The following is a 19,113-nucleotide window of genomic DNA, read 5'->3' on the forward strand; positions in this document are numbered from 1 at the left end:
TTTCCCAGTGAGCAATAAAATCCATGATGAAATCCAAGACGGCAACACATGTGCTAACAGTTCTTTGTAATCACTTGTGTTGCCACCTTGGCCTCGCGCAGTTTTTTCAGTGCTGGATTTGGAATGTCATATGCTGTCGCCCAACAATAAATTATTCGAGGATGTTAGATAAACTATATCATTCATTCCTTAAAATTTAGTACGAACTTCGTTTGTGGATTCATCCTCAAAGAAAAAATTGGTAGCATACATCCACGGAGTGATTGATGGAGACTGGGGCGAAGCATTCGACCGTCCATGCGTCCGTCTATGTGACCGTCCATGCGTCTATCCGCCCGTCCGTGCGTGCATCTGTTCGAGCGTCCATCCCTGCGTTCGTCAATGCATCCAACCCTGCGTCCGTTCATGCGTCCATCCATGCATCTGTCTGTGTGTCCGTTCGTCCATCTATTCAACACTCTAAGTATCACCATCTCGCATCTTTTTGTCTTATATTCCCCATATAGCAGCACCGCTATCCAGCGGATGTTCCAAGGACTAAACGAGAGGTGGCACACGCACACTTTCTTACGGCTTGCGCTTCGGGTCTACTTCCCACCTTTGACCACCTCGAGTTCATGGTATATACCAGTTCACTGTAGTCATGGCACTGCGGCCCAACACTCACTAAACCTTCCTAAAACTAAGGAGGTTACACCCAGCGAGTATAACGTAGCAACCCTTTCTTGTCAGATATTGCTCATTGTACATGCAATGGCTGCTAATGGGGAATGAGAGACAGGAGCATTCTTCTTTTAGTTAACGCGCACGCCGCGAACGTTTTATTGTTCAACAAAGCACAGGAGAAATCTCCCTCCGGCACCACCTTACAGGTCAAAATGTAACACTTGTTACACACTACGATTACGACTACGAGGGACGAAGGGGTGCCACTTTAAGAAACTTCGCTCCTAAAAAATGATTGCTGAGAGGTGCATCAGAGCAATTAGCCCTTATTTGAGCCAGTTAAGAATGTAGCTTCCTATTACCGCGATAGCGTTAGAGAGCACCTGTTGCAGAAATCCTGCTGTTGGCGTCGGCATTGTTGGGTGTGAGCGAAAAATCATCCGTGAGCGTAAAAGCAAGTCACAGAGATCGCCGCAGGAGGCCGCCTTGTCCACGCGTGCGCGCGCGATCACGCTACAGTGTGCTGAGAGCGGGCTAGGAGATGGCCCCGCAGCTGATGACTGTCGGCGGCGCCCGCATGGTGCGCTGCTGGGCGATTGGGTGCATATGCGTTCACTTCTTGCGTTCCGCAAGCGCTGCAAAGCTTTCAGGAGGCCGAGCCACGCGAGGCCAACTGTTATTATCCTGCATTTTCGGAGTGTTATTTACAAGATGCTTTATAAGAACTACTCCATTGCTTTCAGAGTACTGGCACTTTGCAATACCAAATGAGGATTATTTCGTGACATACATATCGCCATCCCCTACTGCTCGCAAAAAAAAGGCAGATCTCATGTAACTTGGGAATCATTGCTATGTAAGGGGACTCTGTTGTAAATTATATTAGGTGAAACAATATGAAGTGGCGCTAAATATATGCGATAAATTGGATAGTCAACACTTGAACCAGCATTGGCGTTTCACGAACGTTTGGCTCTTCTTGCAAATTATTGTGAAGACCTGGCGTGGCTCTGTAGTAAATTACTTGGTTTCCACGCATATTGCTCGGCTTCGACTTGTCTGCTAGGACACAAACATTATTTGCATTCGTAGGGTCAACGTTCCCTATGCCAGCTTAACGCTCGCGCGTTAAAAAATGTGGCGAGAAGGGTTTCATGGCGTACGTGACGGGATTGTGAAATTATTCTTATCAGGACCAGCAACTCATATTCATCAAACCATCTTACCCGCCCATACTTATTTTGGATTACCCTATGTTAAGGGAGTGACCGTGAGGGCACTCAGACGTAGACAATTTGATAGATAGATAGATAGATAGATAGATAGATAGATAGATAGATAGATAGATAGATAGATAGATAGATAGATAGATAGATAGATAGACGTACGGGCGGATGAACAGACAGACAGACAGACAGACGAACGAACGGATGGACAGATGGACGGACGGATGGACAGATAGACGGACGGACAGACAGATAGACGGACGGACAGATGGACGGACAGACGAACGAACAGATAGATCGGCAGACGGACAGACAGACGGACGGACAGACAAACATATAAACAGACGCACAGAAAGACGGATGGATAGACAGATGGACAGACGGACAGATAGATGGACGGACGGACGGATGGATAGATATAGAGATAGACGGATGGACGGACGGACAGATAGACAGGCGGACAGATAGACAGATGGATGGATGGACAGATTGACAAACGAACGGACAGATAGATGGACAGATAGACGGACAGACAGACGGACAGACAGACAGACAGACAGACAGACAGACAGACAGACAGACAGACAGATGGGTGAATGGACAGACGGATGGACAGACGGACAGGCGGACAGATAGACAGACGGGCAGACAGATGGACGGATAGGCAGACAGACGGATGCACAGACGCACGGATAGACAGACGGATAGATAGATAGATAGATAGATAGATAGATAGATAGATAGATAGATAGATAGATAGATAGATAGATAGATAGATAGATAGATAGATAGATAGATAGGGGCTCAAAGTGGTTGCAGTATGCGAAAAAATTAATTTTAAAAACCATTGACAGTATAACCACCAGACTTATTTTTAAAAATCTGCTTTTTTCTTGAGAGCAAGAATGATCACAGAAGACCCAGAAAGCTTTACCTTTGAGCCTGCGTTCTATTAGTGCTCGAGTGAAAAACAAAGAATGATGACATGCCAAAGTACAATCTGACACTCACCGCAGATGATACCCAAAACGTTGTCGGAAAGGAGTCCGATGTTGAAATTGGCAAAAAACTGTGTGAATAAAATTGAAAAGGGTATTTTCTATTTTTTTAGATAAATAATAATGTTTGAAATTTTGACTAAATGGCGATTTTATTCCCGACACCGTTCACCCTAATCCGAAAAGACAGTTTGGTGGAGTCACTCTCAGAATGCTTTTCTCACACTACAGCCTTCGAATAGAGCCTTCTGTCTGCCCTCTTGATCTTACCTTTTCATTCAGGAAACCACGCTGGATCCGTTAATGCGGGGAACAAGACACTTTTTCCTTGTTCGACCGATAACATCTTTGACACAGCGGCACAATACACGTCCTTTCTTTGCATTGCCGCTTAGCTTTTAACATCTCAGGGTGTTGCAGTGTACGTATGGCACCGCTGAACTTCCAGTAAATCAGATGGCAGCTGTAAAGCCTCATTCACACCGAAGGCGGCGCGGCAAAGAGGCGTAGTGGGATTTCCGAAGTGGCGAGGAGGCGAGTGCGTGAACCTGTTCAGACCGCATGGTTCCTTCGTCTGGCCGCATGACAGAAGAGCCGGGCATCTCGCGATTTTGTGCGCGTGTCGCTATGACGCGTCAGTGCCTCTCCCAAACGTTCACCCGCGCCACCACCGCGCCTCCACTGCGTGGCGTTCTGATTGGCTGCGGCAAAGCGGCGAGCCTCGGCAGGCTGCAAAAAATTGCTCTGAGAGCAATCGGCCTTGCCGCCTGAATTTTCTCCCGCTTTCGCCGCCTGGAGAGGAGGTTTTTCCCGCTTCTCGCGTTGTCACCTCGCCGCTTCGGCCGCCCCGCCTTCGGGGTGAACGGACATTCACACACTGAGTTTAAACGCGGCGGGGCTCCGGCAGCAACAGTATGAGAGGAATTTCGCGCGTTCGTGCACCCTCTCGACATGCAGCGCCACTTGTGGCATATGAGCGCAGTCATCACATGCGGCGCTACCCTTTCTCGTACAGAATGCGCGCGCTCAGCACACTAGGCAGTATATTTGTAGACACTGTAACCACACTGAGAAGTTCGCGCATTTGCAGAAAAAAAAAGTGATCGAGGTCACGTGGTACGGGTGACGTATTTTCTTTTCCCCTGCCACCCCTCCCAGCTTGTCTTTCAGTGCTTTCGTCGGGACGGGAGAGGAGATAATGCAATTGCAGCATGCGACAAGCCTTCGGTAACTCCACTCACACTGAACGGATTCGTAATATTTTGCGGTATTAAATTTGCGAAAAAATAAGTTCTTCTAGAGAACTAATTCTACAATTACTTAAAGTGTTTCAAAACCCCTTTAACGCATTTTCTTCTACAGGTGTCACGACGAAAACGAGTTCATTTGGTGATTTGTGGGCACATTTGGGAGGCCTCATACTACGCCAAAAAAAGAACGAGAGAGTGCAGCCATCACCGCTAAAAACACAAAGAAACTTTCAAACAGTCCTAAAATTGCGCGATTGTGTCCAACAAGCCGAAAACATATCATGTCTTTTCAGAGGCGTTGATCGAGCAAACAGCAAACGCTAGATAATGTGTTGCTACCTGTGAGGCATTGTGAGGCTCTTTATAGCCTCCGAGATGGCGAGCGCGTGGCGTGTATCTTGGGGGGCCATGTGACCCTTGCTTTAGATCAGACACCTGTATGTACTATTCGCGAGCACACGCTGGTACAATGTACTGTGTGCGTCCGTGTATGCGTGCGTGAGGCTGTGTAAGAAAACATATTAGTAAGTATGCACTTAGCGGTTGAAGGGCGCGCTAGGGGCCGGATATCGTTGTCGCGTTCAATTCTTAAAGGCGAAGCTTAAGGCTTCCCGAGTTTTTTGTTGTTGTTGGTATATTTGTCACAACTTCTATGCTTTCCATGAAGACTCTTGTAAGGCGCGTGAATAGACATTCTTTAAAAGCGCCAACACTGCATGCATGAAATGATTGCTAATGTCGACAATTTATCCTGGAATCGCAGGATATATCATTTTGTAGTGTTCGGCTGCGGAATAGCGGCACTTTGCGCTGAAAAGCTTTTACATTAACTACCTAAATAAACATGCCGCAGTAGTTTTCACGCATTCGACTAGTTTTGGCTATTTTAGCTACTTTTACTGGCCCTGCTTCAAGTTGGCTACTTTTCGGCCAGTTTTTTATTTTGGTTATTTTGATAGCCGTTTTTGTTTTTGGCCGTGATACACTGCTCAGAAGACTTTTAAAAGGCCGGAGAGAGAAAGGATTGTTTCTTGGAATTTGTGGGGCGTCATCGAGTGACTATACCGTCACGATCGACAATGCCAATCGCAGAACTGCTGCGTTTGGCATTGTCGATCGTGACGGTAAACTCACTCAATGCGCGTTCACATGAAATGTTAAAAATGTTAAAAATATTTTTGGCTGCTCTGGGGACCTTTAAGTATGCTGCCCTTTCTGGTACTGGGCTAGCTCATTGAGTAAAGGTAAGCCATCCTATTCGATCATCAAGGTGCTCTTTTCCACGGCTAAAAGGCGGCTGACGTCACTTGTTTCACTCTTTATATTAGCCAAAGGTGTTTGAAATATAGAATCCTTCCGTACAGGCAAGGAAAATAAAATCATCACAGAATGAAAACTAGTTTGCTGACAATCATTTCTTTTACTATACTATTCATGCATCGTGACCAATATTCGATTGGCGAGCTGAACGGAGACGAAGAAACGCGTATTGACCATACGAAAGAGTGCGGTAAACATCAAGATATCATCAAGGTAAAGTCCTTTGAATAATCCTTGAAGTTTGAGACGCGAAGAATTATGAAAAATAAGGGTACGCAAATATTTGAAGTTTTTAATAACTATAGCCGAATATCATTATATTCGTTTCGTAATATTTCAGCACGAAATATTTTTTATTAGGGTGAGCGCTCTAAAAAAATTGAGAAAAGTCCATCATTACCGGAATGATTTTAGGCAAATCAGTCAGTGAATAACTGTTTCTGATGTGTTATTTGTCCTTGAGCCTAACATTTTAAGGTAGATTGACCTGTTTTTGTAAGCGCAGGAGATGTGTGCGCATCATGGCCGCGCCTATTAGGAACGTCGTCTTCACTGGCGTTTAGAGGGTAAGATATGGTCTGACATAACGTAAGCACTCACGTTAAAGTACATCCGTCAGTATTATTGAAACAAAGTGCACGTTACTCTGCGAGGATGTGAATCCTAAGACTAACTTTCTTAGCCCATTCATCCGGGATATAGCAATGCTGCAAGATGGCTTCCTGATTTATATGAATGTCGTCGCGTACTTTGAGACCCTCCCCTGTATATTTTATATTTTGTAGTTACTCTTTTCGTCTTATTAAAACTCAATTGCTTGATTGATCTCATGTAGTGTTTATTAAACTGCTAATAAATTAGAGCCAACACTGCCACCACACTAAATGTCAACTCGACAAAATGTCCGTATCGTAGTAGTACGTAAATCAGCGTTGCAGAGTTGCCACTTCGGAATGAAATTAGAATGAAAATCAGCGCTTTTTGCACATTCTGAAATAGGAATGATATTATGCCTTGCCTTTTTTTTTGAAAATACGACGTGTTCTCGTCCACGCGCTGTTTCTAAATCCCGAAGCATTAGTATTGCAGGGCGTCGAATAAATCAGTAATCTAGAGTGGATTGGCTAAATTTGTAAGCAACGCGCCTACTTGTATTCTGTCCTTATTTAAGCTTTGTTGTTCGAACTTTGTCTCTATTCTTCACGTAACAGTGGTTCTATGCCGTTGGTATTCGTCGTGCGGAACTACGGCATTGGCGTACACCATCTCCCGCTCTAACACTTTGCGAATCTGCCCCCCCCCCCCCCAGCAGCCTTGTGTCTCCCCATCCTTCACTTCGATCTGGTTGCCAGTCTGTTGCCGTCTGAGTTGCCGACGGTCTGTTGCCGTCGGCAACTCAGACGCACACTTGAAAAAGCGTGTTTCTAAGTTGTGATGTGCATCGACGCTGGCATGGTGTTTGTGTTTCCTGCAAGCTTTCGTATATCAGCTTGTGCGCCATCTCACCTCACAGCCTTTTGCAATAATGACCTTCCTTTATAAACACATGGGCATCTTTGCCCGAAACTCCACAAGATATGCGACCAAGCTACTGGCATTTGACCTTGGTAACGTTATTTGCGTACTTTTGCAGATCCTAATGCATCTTTTCACTTCAGCTTTATGGCGTGTTTATTTTTAGCATAACTGGACAAAATTGTAAAGATGCCTTTCCAACGTTGAGGAATTACAGGAATACCATGGAACTGTCCGGCCATTCCCGAAGTAAGAAATCGCTAAATAGTTTTTTTATTCTGTGGAATTGAAAGGAATTTAATTGCGGGGACTTCTGATTCCCCGGAATCTGAATAGGCTGCTGGTGCCCATTTTGTAACAGTGGAACGTAAGTCAAATTTAATGCATTATAAAATTATATAATCAGCGCTGTAACCACTCATGATGTATCACCCTATTGACGCCTACAAGAGGTATTTTTTCAAGAGAGTTTCATTACCTCGTGTGCCTCTGAGTAGAATACTCCATTGTCACCCACTCGGCTGCTGACCCGCAGGTCGCGGGTTCGATTCCCGGCTGCGGCGGCTGCATTTCCGATGGAGGCGGAAATGTTGTAGGCCCGTGTACTCAGATTTGGGTGCACGTTAAAGAACCCCAGGTGGTCAAAATTTCCGGAGCCCTCCACTACGGCGTCTCTCATAATCAAATGGTGGTTTTGGGACGTTAAACCCCACAAATCAATCAATCAATCCATTGTCACCCAGAATGCATGAGTTCGCTTCCTGCTAGGACCTTCATTTTTATTTGCATGCACATGGTCATCGAGGCCGATCTTGTTTTTTATTAGCGTTGGCATACTTAAGGTACTAAACCGTACCGAAGTTGACATAAACTGTCAACCACCTTCGGCGAATTCCGGCATACCACGGTTGTGGTGCTTGGGTATGTGACACACACATCTGGAGGAAAGGGTTTACCGACGTAGCAACGGAATTTTCATGTTGTAGATGTCTTGACATGAAGAACTTGGATATTTGTGAAACCCTACTACCTTTCGTGCCAATTTGGTTGACACAAAGTTAAGGTTTGAAGCGATGAAGACAGCACCCAGACGTAGGTGGCCAGATAGATAGCTTTGTAGAGAACTACTCAGAGTGATTTTGGTTCGCTCAGAAGTGTAGGCCATTGTAGCTTCGCCTTAAAAAGTAGAATTCTAAAGTGTCATTGCGCAGCATGCACATCGTTCTCTTAATAGATAACCAGGCTTTGATTCCGGTGCATAACTCGAATTTAATGTAAGGAAACCAACAACCGTGCATGTAGTATTGGTTGTTTCATGCTATCATACAGACTGCTTATAACAAGTGCACTTGTTTAGTGACCAATGCGCCACGATTCTTCCTTTTGCGAATCAGCGAAAGACCCTCTAAAATCCATAAGCCAACATCCAAACCTTCACAATTGCTCATGAAATGTATGTCTGCGTATCTTGTCTGCGTCTTTGAGACGCCGACTTATTGAGCAATTCCTTGTCAAGTAATGGAAGGAGACTCCTTTACTAGATGACAATCATATGATGTATTTTTAAAGCACATTCAAGCAACAGCGTCGCTCTGTGGTTACTGGATAAATACCATGGCTACTGGATAAATACCGGCGGCCATGGCGGTACATAATCTCCTTTGCTACGCAGACGGCCCGGGTTCAATCCTCACTCAAACCGACATTTTCTATGATTTATTTTATTAGGATATTTCTCGATTTCTCAATCATGGGCGAGATTATTTTTCGCTCACAGCTGATGACGCCTGCACAAATGTCTATAGAGGCGAATCTGCGAATTAAGCTTTTTAATTGACTCACGTTGAAACATCCAAGTAATGAACTATTGTACCGTTATAGAAGCCGTTGAAATCTAATACAACTTTAAACTTCGTTTATTTGCAAGACTGCAGTATCTAATTTGAAATGTTTTGCGCATTTCTACTGTACTTTTTTGTCACTTGCCCATTATTATAGTTATCACCATTCATTTTTCTTTCTATCTTCATCTCCACCATGTGTAATTATCACCGTCATCGAGTGTGTGCGTGCTCTGCCTCATCATGCCTGTTTGCTGCCGGGCTTTTGGGACGAATAAACGCCGTTTAACACAACACGTCATAGGTGGCGCAGGTTCGAAGCAAAATAATGAAAAATCATCAATGTAGTCAAAAAACTTTAATATCTCTCCGTTTTAAAAACTATATCACAGCCCCTTCTTATTCAGCGAAATTATTTAGGAAGATGTCTTAAACGGGGCGAGATGTTTTAAAGATTTTTAGGTGTGTCAACGATTTATTTTTTTATTAACATGAATACCTTACATCCCTTCAATGTAGTGAATCTACTTTAAACGTCTTTTTGAAGACTACCACGAGGCGTTCAATTCACAGTTGAATTGCCGAAATAAGCTTGTCTCCAGTTTTTACACTGGAGGTTTGCGTGGAACGTGCCGTTTTTTTTTTCTCCGCCGAGTTAAGCAGGAGCTGTTACCGAATGATTTCACCAGCTCTAAGATTGCAAAGACGGGTGCAGCACTTCTCTGCTTCAAGTCGACTCTGGGGAGGTCATGCCAAAAGGAATTTGTTGTTGTTTAAAGATTCTAAAGGAATGTGTTGCTTGGCGAGTTGGTGCAAATTAACACAAAGGGATTGTTGCGCTACACACGCATACAACAGGCACATACATATGCAGACTTGCAACTGACATTAATTGCACACAGCCCACCCATAGGAACGTTTCGCGAAAACCATCGCCGTGCATGCGCTCATCAGTAAGGCACCATAACAAAAATCTTCGCAATCTTAAACTGCCATTGTTGCTGTTGATCAAGAAGGCATTGTTACAAACTCCTCGTCAGTCCAGACCACAACGGCTGAGGTTACCGAACAGGCCGCAGTAGCCTTGGCCCTGCTAGACGACGGAATAACAACAATATAAGGTGACTCGAGATCAGCAGTCCCAGCATTCAGTTGGGGCACAATCTCCGAATCGGCCTTGTGGATGCTGCCAATCAAGGAAGTACAGCACTACGCAGTTGTCTGGTTCCCAGCTCACATTGGACAGATAAAGGGCGCTTCGTCCAACTGCATGGCGAGACGATGAGGTTCCTGAGAACAAAGATCCCCCAATGACGTACAATGAACTTACTAAAACCTTTTATCTGAGGAGGCGAAAGTATCCGTCACCGCACAGTAAACTGAACAGGCCTCAGGCTTTGACGTTCATACTCCTGCAGTCCGGAGCATATCGCAGTCGCGCACTGCTGTTGCACGAAGTTTACCCTAAAATTTAAACGTCTAACACATGCGCGCTTTGCTCAGACTTCGCCAGCTTACATAGATCCCATGCTTCGGCGGCGCCCTGCGTTACGGGTTGAAAACGTTTCATCGTGAAAGTGGGCTGCTGTGCTACGCAGTACGGATTTAAAGGCGCCGCTATGGGTAGTGCAACGGGCCAGCAACGTGGCTGAGAAGTTAAGCCTATATGTCCTAACATGGGAGTTGTCCGCTACGTGCCAGATCACGCCCCGACAGACCTAAGTAAAGTTTTTTTCACACCCTACCATAAAATGTTACTTCATCAGCGCTTATTGATAAATTTCATACCTTTGTCATGCAAAAACCTTGATGACTCACTGACCCATTAACTTCCCTTTTTTCTAATGTAGCACGCTTCGCAAATTTCTCTTACGCTGTTATCGGGGTAGCGGCTCAATATCTTAACATCTTTTAGTTTCGGTACTTCCTTGCACTCCAAGCAGTAGATGGGTAGGTGCCCACTTGTATTGTTTTTCACTGACAATTCTGATCACGGTAACTCCAGCACCAGGTGTGCCACCTGCTGTGGCACTGTCCTGGATTTGCCTCAGACAGACAAGCAGTTGCCAAAGCGATGCGGTGACTGGGTAATCAGCCTCTTTTTGTGCAGGTGCTATTGCAGCACCGTCCAGATCTCTCGACAGCCCACAAGGCAGTGAAAGCCCTCTTGTGTTTCTTGAGAAAGACGGGTTTGTGCGAACGCTTCTTTCTTGCGGTGGAGGTCTACATGGCCCCGCCGAGGCGGTCTAGTGACTAAGGTACTCGGCGGCTGACCCACAGGTCGCGGGTTCGAATCCCGGCTTTGGCGGCTACATTTCCGATGGAGGCGGAAATGTTGTAGGCCTGTGTGCTCAGATTTGGGTGCACGTTAAAGAACCCCAGGTGGTCAAAATTTTCGGAGCCCTCCTCTACGGCGCCTCTCATAATAATAAGGGGTTTTGGGACGTTAAACTTCGCAATTTAATCATATCAATCAAGGGAGGTCTACACGCTGCAGTGAAATTACTATCAGTCTCTCCCTTCTTCTTTTTCTCCTTTTCGCTCTTCCTCATCTTTCTTGTCTTCTTCCTTAATTCCCTAGTGTTGAATAGCCAACCAGATGTCTTTCTGGTTAACCTCCTTAAGTTCTCCCTTTTGTTACTCCCTTCCTTCTTACTGACAAATCAAGTTCACGCCCGCACACGTTCACACATCCCCCGGTGTGTCCTACCTAACTATTTTCATATTTCATATATAAACAAGCATATTTCATAAATTAAGACAACATGCCTTTTTCTGTGTCCTTGTACCCTGTTTTGGCGGTACCATATGCGCGCGCACATACCTGCGAGCTTCTTAGGAGCTGAAAACAAGACTTTAACTCCATGTCACTATCAAACCTTCTTTAGGTGGTGTCATGTTTTGTGCACATAGCGTATACTACGCAACCCTTATCCACCTTCCTTTGTCAAGGAGCGTTCATGTTTTCGGCCGGGACTTTTTGCTTCCACTACTGCAGCTAGCACACATTACTGGAGACGAGTACTTTCAACCTAACAATATGTGCTGCAAAGCTCGGCCGCACAGAGTATACGGAAGGTTTCTTAAATGCCGCCATGGCACGCCGGGACGCTATGGCTCACTTCACTGTTTTTTAAAGTCGGGAACCATATAGCAACAACCTGTTTGAGACATCGAATTAAGTTTCTAACATGGTCGCCAAAAGGTTACTGCTATGTCTCAACAAAATTGAATTCGGCCATCTTAGTTCATGAGATAAGAATAACCATTTGCCATTTTGCTGAAAAACGTGAAGTATACACCCGCGTTGACTTCGTCATGATGAAAAATGTCGGGATTTCTTAAAAAACAAATAAGCCATCAACATATCGACATACACACAAACATCGTCAAGTTCGAGTCCCTCGTTCAGCGCTCTCTCAAAGCCTGATAAGAATATTCACAGCATATCTGTGCAGTGAACGATGATCAGTGGGATGAAGTGTCTATCCATCCGTCTGTTCGTCCGTCCACCCGTCCGCCCGTCTGTCTGTCTGTCTGTCTGTCTGTCTGTCTGTCTGTCGTCAGTCAGTCAGTCAATTCATTCGTCCGTCCGACTATACGATATCGTCAAGTATACCTGAACCACTAACGCCATCTACTGATATTATTTTCAAGGACTTATACACACATAGCCATCCAGTGAGCAATTTCCAAGACTAACATTGGGCTAGATACTACTACTACTACTACTACTACCACTACTACTACTACTACTACTATTACTACTACTACTGTTGCTACTACTACTACTACTACTACTACTACTACAAAGGAGGGAACGCCCCACACCCTATCGCTTCGCCCCTAAAAAATATTGCATAAAAAATATTGTAAGACCCAATGCAGATGTCCGGCTTTGGTACAAAGTAACTTTCCTCGTAATGTATAGAAATTGGGTCAGGATGAAATTCTAACGTCGCTAAAGCCTTCCTTAACGTCACACTGGCTGTGTTCTAGAATGCTATACCTCGCCATTGGATTTCACGCAGTTACGAACAGACTAGTGCATTGATGACGAAGGGAAAAAAAAAACAAATCTTCCACGTCGATTGAAAATGGGTTGCCACTGGCGTTACTCGACAGCCGCACCCTAATATTTATAGGGAATCTTTCACCTCAAACGGGTTATTCAATATAAGGGGAGCCAAATATTTCAGCAAAAACCTACTCACTTCATTTTGTCATGTTCCTCGTTCACTCACGATAAAACTAAGAGGAATGTTCTGCTTCTGCGTCTTGGCCCAAAAGAAAATGTTCAAGCAGTCAACATTTCTTCTGTATACGATAGACAGTTTTTGCAGTTCGAGCTGTCTGCACATGTTTACAGCCTTCTCCATTACCCTTACGCCCTTCACTAATACCCGTTTGAAGTACTTTTGAACAGCCTCTGTTGCCATGTCACGGGACATTTTAGAGGGCTAAGCAGCAAAAATTCTCTCTACTGCTGTAGGAAGTCACGGCACTCGAAATACAGGACTACAGGGGAAGTAGGGAGGGTCTTTCCTGCCACGCGACTTTAAGCGGGACCTGGCGGAGGAAGACGAAAAAGTGTGTTTTAAATAAGTGCTACTTGTGGTAACTCCAGCTTAGTTATGTGCAATTTAAGTCTATTGATCGGTTTTCACTGCTCCTCTGGAGGGGATGAATGTAGAGCACCCCAGGCTCCTGCCGGCGGCACAAGCGGCGTCAGCGGCGGCCGCCTCCAGGAAGCGTATTGGACAAGCGAGCGACAGCGACAGTGAAGATACTCATGCCTACTCTTTCAGCAGGGATGAGTTTTCAGATAACTGTTTCCAACCTCTGCGAAGCCGCAAAGCGAAGAGGAGGAACATGAGGACATCCTCATCCTCAAGTATTCAAGCTGTAAGTGAAACGCCAAAGTCGAACACTTATACCATCCTGTTTCTGCCTCCACTTTCTACCGTCAGCATGAAAAGCCTTAACAGACAGTCTTTGTTGAGTTCTCTGGAAGCGCTCGTGCCAAATGAGATCACGGACATGAGAGTGAACGCCAGAAAGAATATACTGGATGTTGACGTTTTGCACGCAAGTGCTTTGGGCTTTATACGCAGTGTAACTGACTTGAACGGCAATCAGGTGTGCTCTCATGTTTCCTTGGGATGTGATGTATAGTAACCGGCGGGATCTATGACATAGATGTGGCTATTTCAAATAATGACTTACAATTTCTTGTCAATTCAACAACTGATACTCCAATTGATGTCACCCGGCTGGGCAGGTCTCGCTGTGTGAAGATTGCATTTAAGAGCACATCCCTCTCCTCTCTTGTTAAGGTGGGGTACTTCAAACATGTTGTGCGGCCTTTCATTCGAAAGCATCTCCGGTGCCGTAAATGCATGAAACTTGGACATGTGAGCAGCGTCTAAGAGAATTCGGCAGTATGCCACCGCTGCGCTGAGCACCATGCAGCCCCCGGAAGAGGCAACACACCCCTTTGGCCCCGGCTTCACGTAGACGGCACCTCTGGGCGGACCCACCCAGAGGAAATCGGCAGTCACCTTTTCCTATCTCTCTCGCCTACAACTTCGTCTTTATTTTTGTCTTTTTTAGTCAGTCCTGTCTACTTCTCTCTTCTGTTTACTTCCAATTTTCCTGGTGGCAAGGGTTAACCTTGTGTAATTACTCAACCTTGAGTAGTTATATTTGGTTTTAGTGGCAATGTACGGCTGGCGCCTGCAGCCTTATGCTATTAAGTGCTTCAGCGTCCCCTGGTTGGACTCCATGGTGGGTGGCCGCCATTACTGCCGAAAAAAAAGTACACTACTATGGGAACACCTGCATTTCCCCGTCTCTTATATCGTCTTCCGCTCAAGAGGGGATGCACCGATGAAATATCAATTTTCAGCCAACCCAGATAATGCTTTCCAAAATTTCATCTTGTGCACAGCGAAAATCCAACAAAACAAGCCGAAGCCATATCTCCATTTCTTGTTGCAAAATCTCTGACTGAGGTCTTTGGCCCAGGATACAAGGTTACAAAGATGGCTAGCGGAGACCTTCTTCTTGAGCTGCCTGAAAAACATCACTATGAAAAACTTGGCAGTCTCGTAGCATTTGGTAATATCCCAGTATCTGTTTCACCTCATAGATCAATCAACACCACACGTGGAGTTGTTTCAGAAACAGACCTTCTTGAAATGTCGTAACAGGAACTGCTTAAAGGGTGGAAAAAGCAAAATGTCACGGATGTGAAACAAATCGTCATCAGACGCGACAACAAAGAAATACCTACCAAACATTTAATACTCACTTTCGCATCTAGCACACTGCCTTCATCTACAGACACAGGCTACGTCAAACTCTCTGTCCGTCCCTACATTCCCAATCCAAGACGGTGTTATAAATGTCAACGATTTGGTCATGGCTTGCAGAACTGCCGGGGTCAGGAAACTTGTGCAAGATGTGGCAGCCACGGCCACCCATCTGATAACTGTGTTACTACGCCTCACTGCGTGAATTAGGACGGGGAACACGCTGCATATTCACGTTCGTGTCCTTACTGGAAGAAAGAAAAAGAAATAACCACTCTTAAAGTCAAAGAAAATATCACATTCAAAGAAGCAAGACGAAGAGTGTCGCCATTTTACGGCACAACATATGCTGATGCGGCACGTCAGGGGGCAACGCCGCACCGGCCCTCGCCACCCCTTCGGCCAGCGCAGAGCGAGCCATCGGCTGTGGTGCCTGCCCCCAAGGCGGCAGTAGTTCAGTCTACTCCGCCTCCAAGCAAATTGAGGCCGGAGACTCCAGGGTCCTCTGGTCTCAAGGCCTCACCTCACCAGGCGAGGCCTAAAATACAAACCACCAGCTCGCATGTGCGGGCATCCAGTGCCTCTGAGGAGGCAATGGATATAACGGTACCCTTGGTACCGAAAGAGCGGCGCGCCTCCTTGGAGCGCGCCAAGAAAAATAAAAAACCGATAACGGGGCCAGACGACCGTCCTGCCACTTGAATTAACAAGCTGACTCTAACACAGGATACTCCCTGTACACACAGCAGCATCTCTTCTTTTAATATGCAGACAGAAATATTACAATGGAACATCCGAGGCCTTCTTCGAAACCTCGATGACTTACAAGATCTCCTCCATGAACACAATCCTAGAGTGCTGTGTGTACAAGAGACACACTTAAAACGAACAAACACAAACTTTTTACGTAACTACGTAATCTTCCGAAATGATAGAGATGATGCCATGCCACCATCCGGTGGTGTAGCGGTTATAGTTAGTCAAGGTATCGCATGCACACAATTACCCCTTCAAACTTCCCTCGAGGTGGTGGCTGTCCAAGCAGTTATTCTAAACAAACTTGTCACTGTCTGCTCTTTGTACATACCTCCGCACCACCGTCTCAAAAAACTTCAATTCCAGTCTTTAATAGACCAACTACCTGAACCTTATCTAGACCTTGGGGACCTGAACGCACATAATGGTCTGTGGGGTGACTCTTGCTGTGATGCATGAGGTCGTCTCATTGAACAATTCTTCATTTCATCAGGTGCTTGCCTGTTGAATAGGAAAGAGGCAACATACTATAACCTTGCCAACAAAACTTACTCTTCCATAGACCTCAGTATCGCATCTCCTTCACTTGTACCAATACTTCAGTGGAAAGTCATAAATAATCCATACGGAAGTGATCATTTTCCTTTAGTTTTGAGTACACCAATAATATATGAATGTCCTCCACATGTTCCCAAATGGCTGGTAAACAAAGCTGACTGGGAACAATTTCAAATGATTACTCACTTAAGTTGGACTGACATATGCGGATTAGGCATAGATGAAGCTGTGCAGTACTTCACGGCTTTTCTTACTGACGCAGCAGCCAAGTGCATTCCGCAAACATCTGGACTGCCCGGCAAACGACACCTCCCGTGGTGGAACACTAATGTGAGAATGCGCGAAAGGAACAGAACAGGGCATGGAGGTTGCTGCGGAACTCGCTGACAGCGGAAAACATTGAGAGTTTTAAGAAAATAAAATCTCGAGGCAGGAGAACGCGTCGGCAGGCCAGAAAAGAAAGCTGGCACAAGTTTTTATCAGGGAAAAATTCACATACACAAGAGACTAAAGTCTGGAACATGGTTCGTAGACTAGCAGGAAGACAAGTACACTCACTCCCACTCGTAAACACACAGGGTGACAGCCTGGAAGATCAGGCGAACTTCCTCGGTGCACATTACGAGCAGGTGTCTAGCTTGTCATACTACACTGAAGCTTTCCAAAGATACAAAGCAAAGATAGAAAAGCAGAAACTATAATTCAACTCCACAAGTTACGAGGCATACAACCAACGTTTCAACTTAGCTGCGCTACAAACATTACTAAACTCTTGCAGTAATTCCGCCCCAGGCTACGACCGTGTCATATATGAAATGTTGAAAAACCTGCCGCTGAAAACGTGAAAAACTTTACCCTCCCTATACAATGCTATCTGGCTTTCAGGCACCATCCCTGCTTCCTGGAAAGAGGCTATTGTTATCCCTATTTTGAAACAGGTTAAGGACCCTTCCTCAGTTTCAAGTTATAGGCCCATTCCACTAACCAGCTGCCTTTGCGAACTTTTTGAAAAAATGATAAACCGCCGACTTTTAAATTTCCTTGAAACACACAATCTGCTCGACCAATTTCAGTGTGGGTTTCGAGAGGGCAAATCCACCACCGACCATCTGGAGCGTATCGAGGAACAGATCCGAGACGCTTTCGTCCACAATCAATACTTCCTCTCTGTGTTTCTCGATATCGAGAAGGCTTACGACACAACATGGTGTTTTGGCATATTGCCACGTTCCATTTCACAAGTTCTTGTTATCGTTCCGAAACACCACACGATTCCCGGCGCAAACCGCGCCTGCAGGTTTCTAGAAGGTTCCGGACTGTAGTAGATCATTTCGATAAGATCACGCCCACTGTGCGAACGGTACAGATTGTTCTGGAACCTACGCCACCGCCAGCGATAACGCTAGAACATTCGACGGCAAGGGTATAAATGCCGACGCGCTTCGCCGCTTGTCAGTTGTTGATCGAAGGCCGACGCTGCGTTCGCCGCTATCAGTCCGAGACTGCTATCTGTGCAAGACTGCTGCTGTAATTAGACTTTCCCTTTACCGGGCACAGGTTCGCCCAAATAAACAGTTAAATCCCAACACGAAGTTTTCTGTCTTTGGCCACGTCACGACCCCGTGACATCTGGTGGAGGTGCTGCTTCGTTCATGTACCGGACGCCCCCGTCAAGCCGTGAACCCAGCCCCCTTCGCGGAGAAGACACCGACGCCAACCAAGAGCAGCGAACGAGCCGCCGACGGCAAGGTATCCCACCGGAGTACGGCCTGCTACAAGACAAGGCGCGGAAGACCAAGACCATGACCTCGACTGCAGCGACAATGACAACCGGAGCGTCCCAGCCCGCGATCGTCATTCATCAACCCAGGGAACCACCAACGTTCCGTGGCTCATCGTTTGAAGACCCGGAAACCTGGCTAGAAACATACGACCGTGTGGCCGCCCTCAATCACTGGGACAATGAAGAAAAGCTCCGTCGAGTGTACTTCTACCTGGAAGACACCGCAAGGACCTGGCTAGAGAATCGGGAGTCCACGCTCCGAACGTGGGATGTCTTCTGCGGCGCATTTCTTCAAACGTTCGCAAGCGTCGCTCGCAAAGAGAGGGCCGCTGCTCTACTCGAGACCCGGGTTCAGCTACCAAACGAAAAGGTTGGAATTTTCACAGAGGAGATGACCCGCCTATTCCGTCACGCTGACCCAGACATGTCTGAGGAAAAGAAAGTTCGTTTCCTCATGCGAGGGGTCAAACAGGAGCTCTTCGCGGGACTAATGAGGAATCCACCGAACACCGTCCAAGAATTTGTATCCGAGGCGACCACCATCGAAAAAACGCTGCACATGCGCACCAGACAGTATAATCGTCGCCTGACTCCAGAATGCGCTGCTGCTCAAGCCAGTGACCCCGACGACCTGCGTGAAACGATCCGAGCGATCGTGCGGGAAGAGCTGCGCAAACTGTTGCCTTCGGCGCAGCCTCAAGTGGATTCGATCGCCGACATTGTGCGAGAAGAAGTCCGGCAATCGCTTCGGATTCCCGAAACACCGCCGCCCGAGCCAGAAACTATGAGCTACGCCGCTGCAGCGCGCCACAACGCTCCTCCCCGTCCACGCCAAAACGCCGCCCCGTCGCACTTCCGTCGCCAGACGCCACCGCCGCCACCACCC

At 46.2% G+C, this 19,113-nt stretch overlaps 1 long non-coding RNA gene across 2 annotated transcripts in view; it reads left to right on the forward strand.

Moving 5' to 3' along the window:
* The first annotated feature begins 5,504 nt into the window (after positions 1-5,504).
* Positions 5,505-19,113, forward strand: part of LOC142796325 (uncharacterized) — a 102,255-nt gene continuing 88,646 nt past the window's right edge. For both annotated transcript variants that reach the window (XR_012893745.1, XR_012893744.1), the window contains exon 1: positions 5,505-5,673. This is a non-coding gene — a long non-coding RNA (uncharacterized LOC142796325). The remainder of the gene's footprint in view (positions 5,674-19,113) is intronic.

Source organism: Rhipicephalus microplus, chromosome 2 (assembly GCF_043290135.1).
Source record: "Rhipicephalus microplus isolate Deutch F79 chromosome 2, USDA_Rmic, whole genome shotgun sequence".
NCBI lineage: Eukaryota > Metazoa > Arthropoda > Arachnida > Ixodida > Ixodidae > Rhipicephalus > Rhipicephalus microplus.